Below are 14,455 nucleotides of genomic sequence, written 5' to 3' on the forward strand. Positions count from 1 at the left end.
ACCTAGGAAGAAACCTGGAGAGGAACCAGGCTATGAGGGGTGGCCAGTCCTCTTCTGGCTGTGCCGGGTGGAGATTATAACAGAACATGGCCAAGATGGTCAAATAATAATAATCACAGGCAGAACAGTTGAAACTGGAGCAGCAGCATGGCCAGGTGGACTGGGGACAGAAAGGAGTCATCATGCCAGGTAGTTCTGAGGCATGGTCCTAGGGCTCAGGTTCTCAGAGAGAGAGAAAGAAAGAGAGAAAGAGAGAATTAGAGAGAGCATACTTAAATTCACACAGGACACCGATAAGACAGGAGAAGTACTCCAGATATAACAAACTGACCCTAGCCCCCCGACACATAAACTACTGCATCATAAATACTAGAGGCTGAGACCAGTCCCTCCTGCAGCAAAGCACACCCACAACATGATGCTGTCATTTAAAAGGTTTTTTCAAATAATCAATTTTAATGGATTATCAAGGAACCTTTTGAAGAAACTTTTGGCATTCATTTTTTAACTACCGCCCCTCCCCTATTATTATTATGAATAGGATGGTACAGATTATTAATAATAATAATAATATGCATAACAATAACAACAATAACACAATATTTTAGTTGTCAGTGTTAATCATGATTTTAGTAGCAAAGCAGAATAAATAAAAAATCAAAATATGAGGTAAACTCCCAGCAGAGCCCAAGTACAATGGATATATCCTCTGGTGTGTTGATGTTAATGTCTTGATGTTCTCCGTATCCATAGCCAGAATGATTTTGCAGTGCATGATGATCGAACAGGTTATGTTTCCTGTTATATTCATCAGAGATGTAGGAAAAAAAAAAAAAAAGTAATTATACAGATGATTAACAAAACATGCACATGACAGTATTCAGACCTTTGTTTTTGCAGTAAAATGTGAATGAAAAAAACTTTTGGGATAATGGTTTTCATACATATACCTTGTCCATAATGTAAAGGCCTATGGGATATTCATTGAATAGGTAAAGGAGAAGGATGGTAGATGTGATCTGCATAACATACCAATACCAACTGACATACCTCTTTGTATGCCTCCTCTTCTGTACACCTGCAGACACAGACACAAAAGTGAGCAGTTCAGTCATCTGCACCCAATACAGCTAACCTTCAACATATTCTTATAGCCTACATATTCTTACCTCTTTGTTGATTGATATCCATTGAATTGTGTCCATTTTCTGTTTTAGAAAGATTTGAACAAATATGAAAAGATAGATGGTATCATACAACAATATGAATTTAGATTGTACAAGGGACAAAACTTACCCTAAATTGAGGAGATCTTTAAATGTTTCAGTTATGTGCCTGCACGTGCTGTCTTTCAAATTAAAATCCAAACGTTTCAGTTGGGCAGTTACATTCCGGCAAGAACCCCCACCAACTAAGGAGGTTCCTCGATGACCCCCAATCCTATGGGGTTCTTCCAAGAACAATTGTCAGTGCCAAGAACCCTAAGGTTCTTCGAAGAACTTTGAGGATCTTAGAAGAACCCTTGTTGAACCCCTAGTTTTTGAACGAACAGTCCACTGACGAGGGAGGAATGTTTTTCTGAGTTCTGGGAGGAGTTTTAAACCAATGTACCGGATAGTACATTGAAGATGCCGTTTCTTCAACACGACTTCGGGGGGAAAGTAATGGAAAAGTGTAGGCCGCATTATTCAGTCGGATGGAAAATGGAGATAACTACATGTGAAAATGGCTCCAGCAATATTGTAACGAGCAGTGAGATCTGATCTTGTGAATAACTTCTAGAAGTACATAACCAAAGGGGAGTGCCTGACCTTGAAGGCCTGTTGGTTTGATAGAGTAGTCTGACTGAGCGGTGGTAGGCAGCAGCAGGCTCGTAAGCCTTCATTCAAATTTTACTGCGTTTGCCAGCAGCTCTTAGCAATGCTTGAAGAACAGCGCTGTTTATGACTTCGAGCCTATCAACTCCCAAGATTAGGCTGGCAATACTATAGTGCCTATAAGAACATCCAAATGTCAAAGTTATATTAAATACAAATGGTATAGAGAGAAATAGTCAACGTGTCATAATTCCTATAATAACTACAACCTATAACTTCTTAACCGGGAATATTGAAGAACTAGGAATATTGCACTTTTACTTTCTTCTCCAATGCTGTTTTTGCATTATTTAAACCAAATTGAACATGTTTCATTATTTATTTGAGACTAAATAGATTTTATTGATGTATTATATTAAGTTAAAATAAAAGTGTTCATTGTTCATTCAGTATTGTTGTAATTGTCATTATTACAAATATATATATAAATTGGCTGATTAATCGGTAGTGGCTTTTTTTCCGGTCCAATAATCGTTATCGATATCGGCGTTGGGTCCATGCAGCGACCCCAAAAAATGACTTTGTAAAAGAGGGAAACGTAGCGGTCTTCTGGTCAGACTCCGGACACGGGCACACCGTGCACCACTCCCTAGCATTCTTCTTGCCAATGTCCAGTCTCTTGACAACAAGGTTGATGAAATCCGAGCAAGGGTAGCATTCCAGAGGGACATCAGAGACTGTAACGTTCTCTGCTTCACGGAAACATGGCTCACTGGAGAGATGCTGTCCGGGGCGGTGCAGCCAACGGGTTTCTCCACGCATCACGCCGACAGAAACAAACATCTTTCTGGTAAGAAGAGTGGCGGGGGCGTATGCCTCATGACTAACGAGACATGGTGTGATGAAAGAAACATACAGGAACTCAAATCCTTCTGTTCACCTGATTTGGAATTCCTCACAATCAAATGTAGACCGCATTATCTACCAAGAGAATTCTCTTCGATTATAATCACAGCCGTATATATCCCCCCCCAAGCAGACACATCGATGGCTCTGAACGAACTTTATTTAACTCTTTGCAAACTGGAAACCATTTATCCGGAGGCTGCATTCATTGTAGCTGGGGATTTTAATAAAGCTAATCTGAAAACAAGACTCCCTAAATTTTAGCAGCATATCGATTGCGCAACCAGGGGTGGTAAAACCTTGGATCATTGTTACTCTAACTTCCGCGACGCATATAAGGCCCTGCCCCGCCCCCCTTTCGGAAAAGCTGACCACGACTCCATTTTGTTGATCCCTGCCTACAGACAGAAACTTAAACAAGAGGCTCCCACGCTGAGGTCTGTCCAACGCTGGTCCGACCAAGCTGACTCCACACTCCAAGACTGCTTCCATCACGTGGACTGGGACATGTTTCGCATTGCGTCAGATAAAAATATTGACGAATACGCTGATTCGGTGTGCGAGTTATTTAGAACGTGCGTTGAAGATGTCGTTCCCATAGCAACGATAAAAACATTCCCTAACCAGAAACCGTGGATTGATGGCAGCATTCGCATGAAACTGAAAGGGCGAACCACTGCTTTTAATCAGGGCAAGGTGTCTGGTAACATGACCGAATACAAACACTGCAGCTATTCCCCCCGCAAGGCTATCAGATAAGCTAAGCGTCAGTACAGAGACAAAGTAGAATCTCAATTCAACGGCTCAGACACAAGAGGCATGTGGCAGGGTCTACAGTCAATCACGGACTACAAGAAGAAACCCAGCCCAATCACGGACCAGGATGTCTTGCTCCCAGGCAGACTAAATAACTTTTTTGCCCGCTTTGAGGACAATACAGTGCCACTGACTCGGCCTGCAACGAAAACATGCGGTCTCTCCTTCACTGCAGCCGAGGTGAGTAAGACATTTAAACGTGTTAACCCTCGCAAGGCTGCAGGCCCAGACGGCATCCCCAGCCGTGCCCTCAGAGAATGCGCAGACCAGCTGGCCGGTGTGTTTACGGACATATTCAATCAATCCCTATACCAGTCTGCTGTTCCCACATGTGACAAATAAAATGTGATTTGATTTGATTTGATTTTCCCCTAGTGTTTACAAGGATGCGCTGAAGAATTTACATATGAGACCAGTTACATGCAGCGCCAGCTGAATACGTTAGGAAGGGTTGAGAAATCTACCGCTCTATAGAGCAAGCAGACTAAGGCGCGAGCCAGATGTTGCAAAATGGGTATAAACTCTGAAATGATTGATCACTACAGAAGAAGCAAATCCTAGGCATCGCGTTATTAGTCTGCAGCTGGAAACATAAGTAGCCTAGGACAAGAACACCGGCAACCTCTGAAGCATTTGTGTATTATTCAATTGTTTAATTAGTTAGTAAATAAATAATTGAGCCAATTTGTGTATTGCTGATTCATCATTAAAATAGGGCTCGTGCAGGCCACAAGAAATTACGATGTTCAGAATACAGAGTTACATTTGGGAAATAGTAACTCTTTAAACAACATTTTCCCGTGGTGCCCCCGACTTCTTGATTAATTATGTTTACATTATTAGTTTAGTCACGTAATAATAATTAAACATAGATAATTGATTTGATATAACAGTCTTCACATTAATGAAAAGTCACATCACGACAGCTGCTACAACATTTACATGAGAGTAATGTGAACACTATGAGGATGTTGACCTTAATAAGATGTTTAAATAAGCAACTATATAATTTTGTACATGAGCCTAGTGATAACTTAGCAATATCTTTCAACCATTAGAAGTTTAAAAGATAATTAACAAAATGTAAAATATATATAGATTTTTTTACGAAATCAAACCCAGTTCAGAACTATTGCCTTTTTGAGTGAAACAATTACTGAAAACATTTTATTTTGCCATCTTAAAAAAGGTAGAAATTGAGTTATGCCTAAAATGGCAATTCATATAATTTTTCCAAAATGAATTTGTTACACAAACTAAATGCTGGGTTAATAAAAATAACCAAATGTGGGTCATTTCGACACCCAATATTGGATTAACAAAGCATTGGGTTAATTCAATCCAGTGGGGTTGGGTTATGCATCTAACCCAGCACCTGGGGTTGAGCGCTTGACCCAGCTGCTAGTAAATTAGACTATATTTCTGGGTTAAAACAACCCAATGTGTGGGGTTTTGACATAAACCCAGCATATTAGTTTGGGAGATTGAACCACTAGCTGGGTACATGTTTTATTTAATCCTTGTTTTATTTTCAGTGTAATCCTCATTTAAATTGTGCTTGAATATTTTTTACTTCCTACTGTCATGAAGTTGGCCTGCTGGGGGAGGTTTATGACCCCCATAAATACCTTTCCCCCTTTTCCTCTCTCTACTCTACCAATGTGACTATTGAAAATCCCTTTGTTAACATAGAGTGTCTGGGAGCATCAAAAGGTGGGAAACGGAACCCTATTTCGGTAATCCAACCAGTTGAAAATATGTGTTGCTACTTAATGAATATGATGTCAGATCAGTTGTTGTCTGAGACATTACTACTGATGACAGGATGACAAACTGTATCTTGGAAAGTCGATACATTCTAGTTGTCAGATTCACATGGAATTGTTGTGCAATTTTAAATGTTTAAATATTTAACTATTTGTGAAAATATTAAATGTAATTTGACCTTCTTAAATCTCAGCGTGAGCTCTGGTTGAACGACAAGAACATAACGAAATTAGCATCGAATTTCAACGTGAAGATGACGATCCACATGCCGAAAGAATGAATTTCGACTAAACCAGCCAGAATATAGCATGAGCTTAAAGTATGGCAACTTGGTATGAATTTTGAACTCTTATTCACTAGAGAAGTGATACCTCCTAGCCGTTGCGTTAGTGCATCAACTGTAGACGTGGGCTAGGAGATGATGGACAGAGTATCCATTCTACCACGCTCCAGATCACCACTAGACATTTTTCAGAGGACCAGAGATCCATGCTGGACCACCCCGCCTTCTATATTCGACCAATCTACCGAAGCGCAGCTCAGAGTAAATATTTATTGCATTTTCCTTTTTCAAATGTGCGGTTATTTAGAATGCATAAGATACAATATTTACGATAGCATAGCTGACTATGGGCTGATAGAGACACAAATCGTTTTGTTCCCCAGTCTTCCCGCTCTTTCATTCAAAACCCAACCCCCTTTCTTCGTGTAACCAACCGTCTGTTCCTTCCGTTAGGGACGTTTTCCTTTATGACATAATTTGTAATCAATGTATGATCCATTCTGTGTAGATGTAATTCTGTGTGATTATTTAGGTATTTAGTAAACAAATAATTAAACCAAATTTTGTATTGCTGATTCAACTTGTTAGCCAGGGGTTGTGAAGATAATCAAGAATGTACAACTTTCAGATGAGACTGAATAAAGTGAAGATTAAATATTGACTGCTACTGATGTAAAAGATTTCTAGGTCTTTAAGAGTCTTTAAACATTCTTTCGTGGTGCCCCGACTTTCTAGTTAATGACATTTACCTGATTAGCTTAATCAGGTAATATTAATTACAGAGAAATTATTTTATAGAATAGCATGTCATATCACTTAATCCGGCATAGCCAAAGACACTACACTACCATCCCACCCCCTCCCTTCAAGATACAATCAAGATACAATGTTGAAATTTAAATAATAAATTTGTTTTGCTTGCATTTCAGAACATACATCAGGTCAGAGAATTGTCCACAACGTACAAGAATATATACTTTTTTTGAATAGCACATTTAAACAAAGTCCTATTGTCTAAGTATGTGCTTTCTCATAAAATAATGAATCCTATTTCATGAAATCAGCTTCCCTAGGGTCCACACATTGTAAGTGGTTCTGGGCTCAGTACAGGTTGGGGAAAGCATACATTACATCCTTATTGGCTGACCTTTGGGAGCCCGAGCGTTGTGGGATGGCCTTATTCGGTGGTTGTTCCATGCATAAACCACCTGATCCAGGTCCTCCTTGAGACAAAGGACATAATGTTACTCAATGGAAAATATGGAATTCCACAGAGTTTGCATATTAGTGGACACTGACTTGACACATTTCTTAAGAGAGCTTAAAAGTTGCTTACCAGGAGACAATATTATTGACACATAAAATTGGGAAAAATGTATACTCAAATTCAATTAGAGTATCAGACCTCAGGATAAGACCCAGATGCAGACAGTTTGAAGTAACACAAGTTCATTACAAGAACAGGTGGCAGGCAAACAACAGGTCAAGAGTGTCACAAGTGTCACAAGGTACAGAACGGCAGGCAGGCTCAGGGTCAGGGCAGGCAGAATGGTCAAAAACCGGGAAAGCTAGAAAAACAGGAATACGGGAAAACCGCAGGTAGGCTTGATGAGACGAACTGGCAACAGACAAACGGAAAACACAGGTATAAATGCACAGGGGATAATGGGGAAAATGTGCTACCACTAGAGGGAGTGGAGACAAACACAAGACAGGTGAAACAGATCAGGGTGTGCCACTGAGTTTATTTGCACATGCACTGGAATACACACAGTACAATGACAAGCTTACTAAATCCAGACTACTCAACTCACTATATATGATAGATGATTTTATCTGTATTGTGTTTTGGAAAAAACACTAGATGAGAAATGTGTCCAGGAAAGTGTCTGCAAACTGCCCATCTCCTCTTTTTAATTTCCAGTGCTGGGGCCCAAAGTGACACAGTCTGTTCCAACCTCATCCACAGAGTGACACAGTCTGTTCCAACCTTCATCCACAGAGTGACACAGTCTGTTCCAACCTCATCCACAGAGTGACACAGTCTGTTCCAACCTCATCCACAGAGTGACACAGTCTGTTCCAACCTTCATCCACAGAGTGACACAGTCTGTTCCAACCTCATCCACAGAGTGACACAGTCTGTTCCAACCTCATCCACAGAGTGACACAGTCTGTTCCAACCTTCATCCACAGAGTGACACAGTCTGTTCCAACCTTCATCCACAGAGTGACACAGTCTGTTCCAATCTCATCCACAGAGTGACACAGTCTGTTCCAACCTTCATCCACAGAGTGACACAGTCTGTTCCAACCTCATCCACAGAGTGACACAGTCTGTTCCAACCTCATCCACAGAGTGACACAGTCTGTTCCAACCTTCATCCACAGAGTGACACAGTCTGTTCCATCCTCATCCACAGAGTGACACAGTCTGTTCCAACCTTCATCCACAGAGTGACACAGTCTGTTCCAATCTCATCCACAGAGTGACACAGTCTGTTCCAACCTCATCCACAGAGTGACACAGTCTGTTCCAACCTCATCCACAGAGTGACACAGTCTGTTCCAACCTTCATCCACAGAGTGACACAGTCTGTTCCAACCTTCATCCACAGAGTGACACAGTCTGTTCCAACCTTCACCCACAGAGTGACACAGTCTGTTCCAACCGCGTTACCACTCCACTGTCTCCCTGTCATGGCTTTTGCGACATCAGTACAGATACCAACATGAGCAGCAGCTATGTTTGGCTACATACGGACCGTTAGTGGAATTCCCACAAGAGAGTAACGTTTAATGAACGTTACCTGTATTTGACCTTTTGTTGTTATTTCGCTGAACACTAGATGGTTTCATTTTATTTTTGACGGTGATACAAGGCTACTCATGTGAGAATCTCACCCAAATGAATAGCCCCGTTGGAAAATATAAATGGACTGTTTGAAAATGTGAAGAAAAAGTGTTAAAATATATATATATTTGTATTCATCACATTTTTATATGGCGTACCCCCGACGGCATTGCGCGTACCCCAGTTTGGGAATACCTGGACTATAGCATGTCTTACCTGGAAGGTTTTCGCTGTGCTGATCTCTGCCACATAAATAGATGGAAATCACCACACAATTCTACAAATGAAGAAACATATCCTATGTCTCGAAATATTCTGATAGTATCTACACATTTTTTAGAGTAAACTCAGCAAAAAAAGAAATTTCCCTTTATCAGGACCCTGTCTTTCTTAAATATTTCGTAAAAATCCAAATAACTTCACAGATCTTCATTGTAAAGGGTTTAATTAAACACTGTTTCCCATGCTTGTTCAATGAAACATAAACAATTAATGAACATGCACATGTGGAACGGTCGTTAAGACACTAACATCTTACAGACGGTAGGCAATTAAGGTCACAGTTATGAAAACTTAGGACACTAAAGAGGCCTTTCTACTGACTCTGAAAACACCAAAAGAAAGATGCCCAGGGTCCCTGCTCATCTGCGTGAACATGCCTTAGGCATGCTGCAAGGAGGGATGAGGACTGCAGATGTGGACAGGGCATTACATTGCAATGTCTGTACTGTGAAACCTTCCAATGTCTGTACTGTAGTGCCTAAGACAGCACTACAGGGAGACAGGACAGACAGCTGATCGTCATCGTAGTGGCAGACCACGTGTAACAACACCTGCACAGGATCGGTACATCCGAACATCACACCTGTGGGACAGGTACAGGATGGCATTAACAACTGCCCGAATTATACCAGGAACACACAATCCCTCCATCAGTGCTCAGACTGTCTGCAATAGGCTGAGAGAGGCTGGACTGAGGGCTTGTAGGCCTGTTTTAAGGCAGGTCCTCACCAGACATCACCGGCAACAATGTTGCCTATGGGCACAAACCCACCTTCGCTGGACCAGACAGGACTGTCAAAAAGTGCTCTTCGCTGACGAGTCTCGGTTTGGTCTCACCAGGGGTGATGGATGGATTTGGTTTATTGTCGAAGGAATGAGCGTTACACCAAGGCCTGTACTCTTGAGCAGGATCAATTTGGAGGTGGAGGGTCCGTCATGGTCTGGGGACGTTGTGTCACAGCATCATCGGACTGAGCTTGTTGTCATTGCAGGCAATCTTAGCACTGTGCGTTACTGGGAAGACATCCTCGCTCCCTCATGTGGTACCCTTCCTGCAGGCTCATCCTGACATGATCCTCCAGCATTACAATGCCACCAGTCATACTGCTTGTTCTGTGTGGGATTTCCTGCCAGACAGGAATGTCAGTGTTCTGCCATGGCCAGCGAAGAGCCTGGATCTCAATCCCATTGAGCACATCTGGGACCTGTTAGATCAGAGGGTGAGGGCTAGGGCCATTCCCCCCAGAAATGTCCGGGAACTTGCAGGTGCCTTGGTGGTAGAGTGGGGTAACATCTCACAGCAAGAACTGGCAAATCTGGTGCAGTCCACGAGGAGGAGATGCACTGCAGTACTTATTGCAGCTGGTGGCCACACCAGATACTGACTGTTACTTTTGATTTGAACCCCCCTTTGTTCAGGGACACATTATTCCATTTCCAATTGTCACGTCTGTGAAACTTGTTCATTTTATGTCTCAGTTGTTGAATCTTATGTTCATACAAATATTTACACATGTTAAGTTTGCTGAAAATAAACGCAGTTGACAGTGAGAGAACGTTTCTTTTTTTGCTGAGTTGATCTTTAAATTTCGAGATTTATAGTATCTATACTATCTAAAAGTTTTGAGATTTCAGGATATGGAAATCAAAATGTCGAGATAGTAGATGTACTTACATTTCTTTTAGATACTAACCCACACTTTCAAGATATTAGAACATACATTACATATAGGTGTTTGTTCATTTGTAGTATTATGTGACAATTTCCAGTGGTGTAAAAATACTTTAAAGTACTACTAGTTTTTTTGTATATGCAATTTACTTTACTATTGTCACTGTTGACCTTAGAGATCCTTTTTATGTCTCTATTTTGGTTTGGTCAGAGTGTGATTTGGGTGGGCATACTATGTTCTATTTTCTATGTTTTTGTATTTCTATGTTTTGGCTGGGTATGGTTCTCAATCAGGGACATCTGTCTATCGTTGTCTCTGATTGGGAATCATACTTAGGAAGCCTTTCCCCCTTTTGTCATTGTGGGAAGTTGACTTTGTTAGGGGCACTCTAGCCCTTGGAAGCGTCACGGTCGTTTCTTGTTTTCTCGCTGACATAATAATAAAGATATGTACGCTCACCACACTACGCTTTGGTCTTCCTTTAACGACGGCCATGACAACTATTTATATTTTGACAACTTTTACTACATCCTAAAAAAATAACATACTTTTTACTCCAAACATTTTCCCTGACACCTAAAAGTACTCTTTACATTTTGAATGCTTAGCAAGACAGGAAAATGGTCCAATTCACACACCTATTAAGAGAACATCCCTGGTCAACCCTACTGCCTCTGATATGTCAGACTCACTAAACACAAATGTCTTTCTTCCATTCTGCCACAAGGGCATTAGTGAGGTCGGGCACTGATGATGGGCGATTAGTCCTGGCTCGCAGTCAGCATTCCATTTCATCCCAAAGGTGTTGGATGGGGTTGAGGTCAGGTCACTGTGCAGGTCAGTCAAGTTTTTCCATACAGATTTCAACAAACCATTTCTGTATGGACCTTGCGTTATGCAAGGGGGAATTGTCATGCTGAAACAGGAAAGGACCTTCCCCAAACTGCTGCCACAAAGTTGGAAGCACACAATCGTCTAGAATGTCATTGTATGCTGTATTGTTAAGATTTCCCTTCATTGGAACAAAAAAAAACACACACAAAAACCGCCCCAGATACATTATTCCTCCTCCACCAAACTTTACAGTTGGCACTATGCATTGGGACAGGTAGCGTTCTCCTAGCATGTGCTAAACCCAGATTTGTCTGTAGGGACTGCCAGATGGTGAAGCGTGATTCAGAAAACGCGTTTCCACTGCTCCTATGACAGCGAGCTTTACACCACTCCAGCCAAAGCATGGCATTGCGTATAGTGATCTTAGGCTTGTGTGCATGCGGCTGCACGGCCATGGAAACTCATTTCAAGAATCTCCCAGCGAACAGTTGTTTTGCTGACATTGCTTCCAGAGGCAGTTTGGAACTCGGTAGTGCTGTGTGCTATGTGCTTCAACGGTCGTGTTCTGTGAGCTTGTTTGACCTACCACTTCGCGGCCATTATTGCTCCTAGAGGTGACCCTCCTCTTTACCCAAAATAATAATTAGAACATAAAATGGATAGCAGATAACATGCCTACCATTTACCCTCCCTCCTATGACATACCAGAGCTTTCGAAATGGAGTTTTAGAAACTTTCCAAACATTGTAAAGTAGCCACAAGGGTGTGGGCTCACAGACCACTGTGGACAAGGGTATAATAATATAAGTATTGCATGAATCTATCTTCCTTTGTACGGTCTGAGGAAAAATAGCCTTTTATAAACTCCAAGAGTGTGCAAAGCTGTCATCAAGGCAGAGGTTGGCTACTTTAAAACATCTCCAATATAAAATATATTTAGATATAGATATATTTAGATTTTTTTTTACACGGTTTTGGTTATTACATGATTCCATATGTGTTATTTCATAGTTTTGATGTCTTCACTATTATTCTACAATGTAGAAAAAGTCCAAATAAAGAAAAACCCTTGAATGAGTAGGTGTGTCTGGTACTGCTGATGCTCTGAAAGAGCTGCAAAATCTGGATCCCTACAAATCAGCTGGGCTAGACAATCTGGACCCTCTCTTCCTAAAATTATCCGCTGCCATTGTTGCAACCCCTATTACTAGTCTGGTCAAACTCTCTTTCGTATCGTCTGAGATTCCTAAAGACTGGAAAGAGGCCGCGGTCATCCCCCTCTTCAAAAGGGTAGATACTCTAGACCCAAACTGTTACAGATCTATATCCATCCTGCACTGCCTTTCTAAAGTCTTTGAAAGTCAAGTGAACAAACAGATCACCAACCATTTCGAATCCCACTGTACCTTGTCCTCTATGCAATCTAGTTTCCGAGCTGGTCACGTGTGCACCTCAGCCACGCTCAAGGTCCTAAGCGATATCATAACCGCCATCGATAAAAGACAGTACTGTGCAGCCGTCTTCATCGACCTGGCCAAGGCTTTCGACTCTGTCAATCACCGTATTGATTGCCTCGCCTGGTTCACTAACGACTTCTCAGATAGAGTTCAGTGTGTCAAATTGGAGGGTCTGTTGTCCGGACCTCTGGCAGTTTCTATGGGGGTGCCACAGGGTTCAATTCTCGGGCTGACTCTTCTCTCTCTATATATCAATGACACTATTCTGTATACATCTGGCCCTTCTTTGGACACTGTGTTAACAAACCTCCAAACGAGCTTCAACACCATACAACTCTCCTTCCGTGGCCTCCAACTGCTCTTAAATGCTAGTAAAACTAAATGCATGCTCTTCAACCGATCACTGCCCGCACCCGCCCACCCGACTAGCATCACTACTCTGGACGGTTCTGACTTAGAACATTTGGACAACTATAAATACCTAGGTGTCTGGCTAGACTGTAAACTCTCTTTCCAGACTCACATTAAGCATCTCCAATCCAAAGTTAAATCTAGAATTGGCTTCCTATTTCGAAACAAAGCCTCCTTCACTCATGCTTCCAAACATACCCTAGTAAAACTGACTACCCTACCAATCCTTGACTTCGGGGAAGTCATTTACAAAATAGCCTCCAACACTCTACTCAGCAAATTGGATGCAGTCTATCACAGTGCCATCCGTTTTGTCACCAAAGCCCCATATACTCCCCATATACTACCCACCACTGCGACCTGTATGCTCTCGTTGGCTGGTCCTAGCTACATATTCGTTGCCAAACCCACTGGCTCCAGGTCATCTATAAGTCTTTGCCAAGTAAATCTCCGCCTTATCTCAGCTCACTGGTCACCATAGCAACACCCACCCGTAGCACCCGCTCCAGCAGGTATATTTCACTGGTCATCCCCAAAGTCAACACCCCCTTTGGCCGCCTTTCCTTCCAGTTCTCTGCTGCCAATGACTGGAACGAATTGCAAAAATCACTGAAGTTATAGACTCATATCTCCCTCACTAACTTTAAGCGTCAGCTGTCAGAGCAGCTTACCGATCGCTGCAGCTGTACACAGCCCATCTGTAAATAGCCCATCCAACGAACTACCTACCTCATCCCCATATTTGTTTTTGTTTTTCTGCTCTTTTGCACACCAGTATTTCTACTTGCACATCCTCATCGACACATATATCACTCCAGTGTAAATTGCTAAATTGTAATTTCTTCGCTACTATTGGCCTATTTATTGCATTACCTCCTTACATCATTTTGCACACACTGTATACAGGTTTTTCTATTGTACGTTTGTTTATCCCATGTGTAACATTGCGCTGTTGTTTTTGTCGCACTGCTCTGCTTTATCTTGGCCAGGTCGCAGTTGTAAATGAGAACTTGTTCTCAACTGGCCTACCTGGTTAAATAAAGGTGAAAATAAAGAAAAGAAACATGGTTGGCAGGAGTAGTGCAGTTTTATCATAAGGAGACGTATACTTGGAAGAAAAAGGAGGAATGGAGGGAAAAAGAGAGGGAGAGGAGGTCTAAGAGAGAGAGGAAAGAAGAGGGTGAGCTTGAGTCGGATAAAAATGGTGGATAAAAGGGAGATGGTTTGTTAAGACAGGAGGAGAAATGGAAGTGAATGAGGGTGAAGTATCGGAGACCGAGGTATGCACCAGGATCAGGAAAAAGAATAGTGGAGTAGGGTGGTGTTCATTTTATTTAAAATAATTGTGAAGTTAG

General features: G+C 41.8%; 1 long non-coding RNA gene across 1 annotated transcript; it reads right to left on the minus strand.

Annotated features, from left to right (window-relative positions):
• Positions 1 to 346: 346 nt before the first annotated feature.
• On the minus strand, positions 347 to 6,812 carry LOC124045221. Its single transcript, XR_006840805.1, has 4 exons — positions 6,737 to 6,812; positions 1,170 to 1,208; positions 1,051 to 1,078; positions 347 to 798 (listed from the first exon to the last, which is right to left on the minus strand). It is a non-coding gene; the product is annotated as an uncharacterized LOC124045221 (long non-coding RNA).
• Positions 6,813 to 14,455: the final 7,643 nt, after the last annotated feature.

The sequence above is a fragment of the Oncorhynchus gorbuscha genome, linkage group LG10 (genome assembly GCF_021184085.1).
Source record: "Oncorhynchus gorbuscha isolate QuinsamMale2020 ecotype Even-year linkage group LG10, OgorEven_v1.0, whole genome shotgun sequence".
In the NCBI taxonomy this organism is placed as follows: Eukaryota; Metazoa; Chordata; class Actinopteri; order Salmoniformes; family Salmonidae; genus Oncorhynchus; species Oncorhynchus gorbuscha.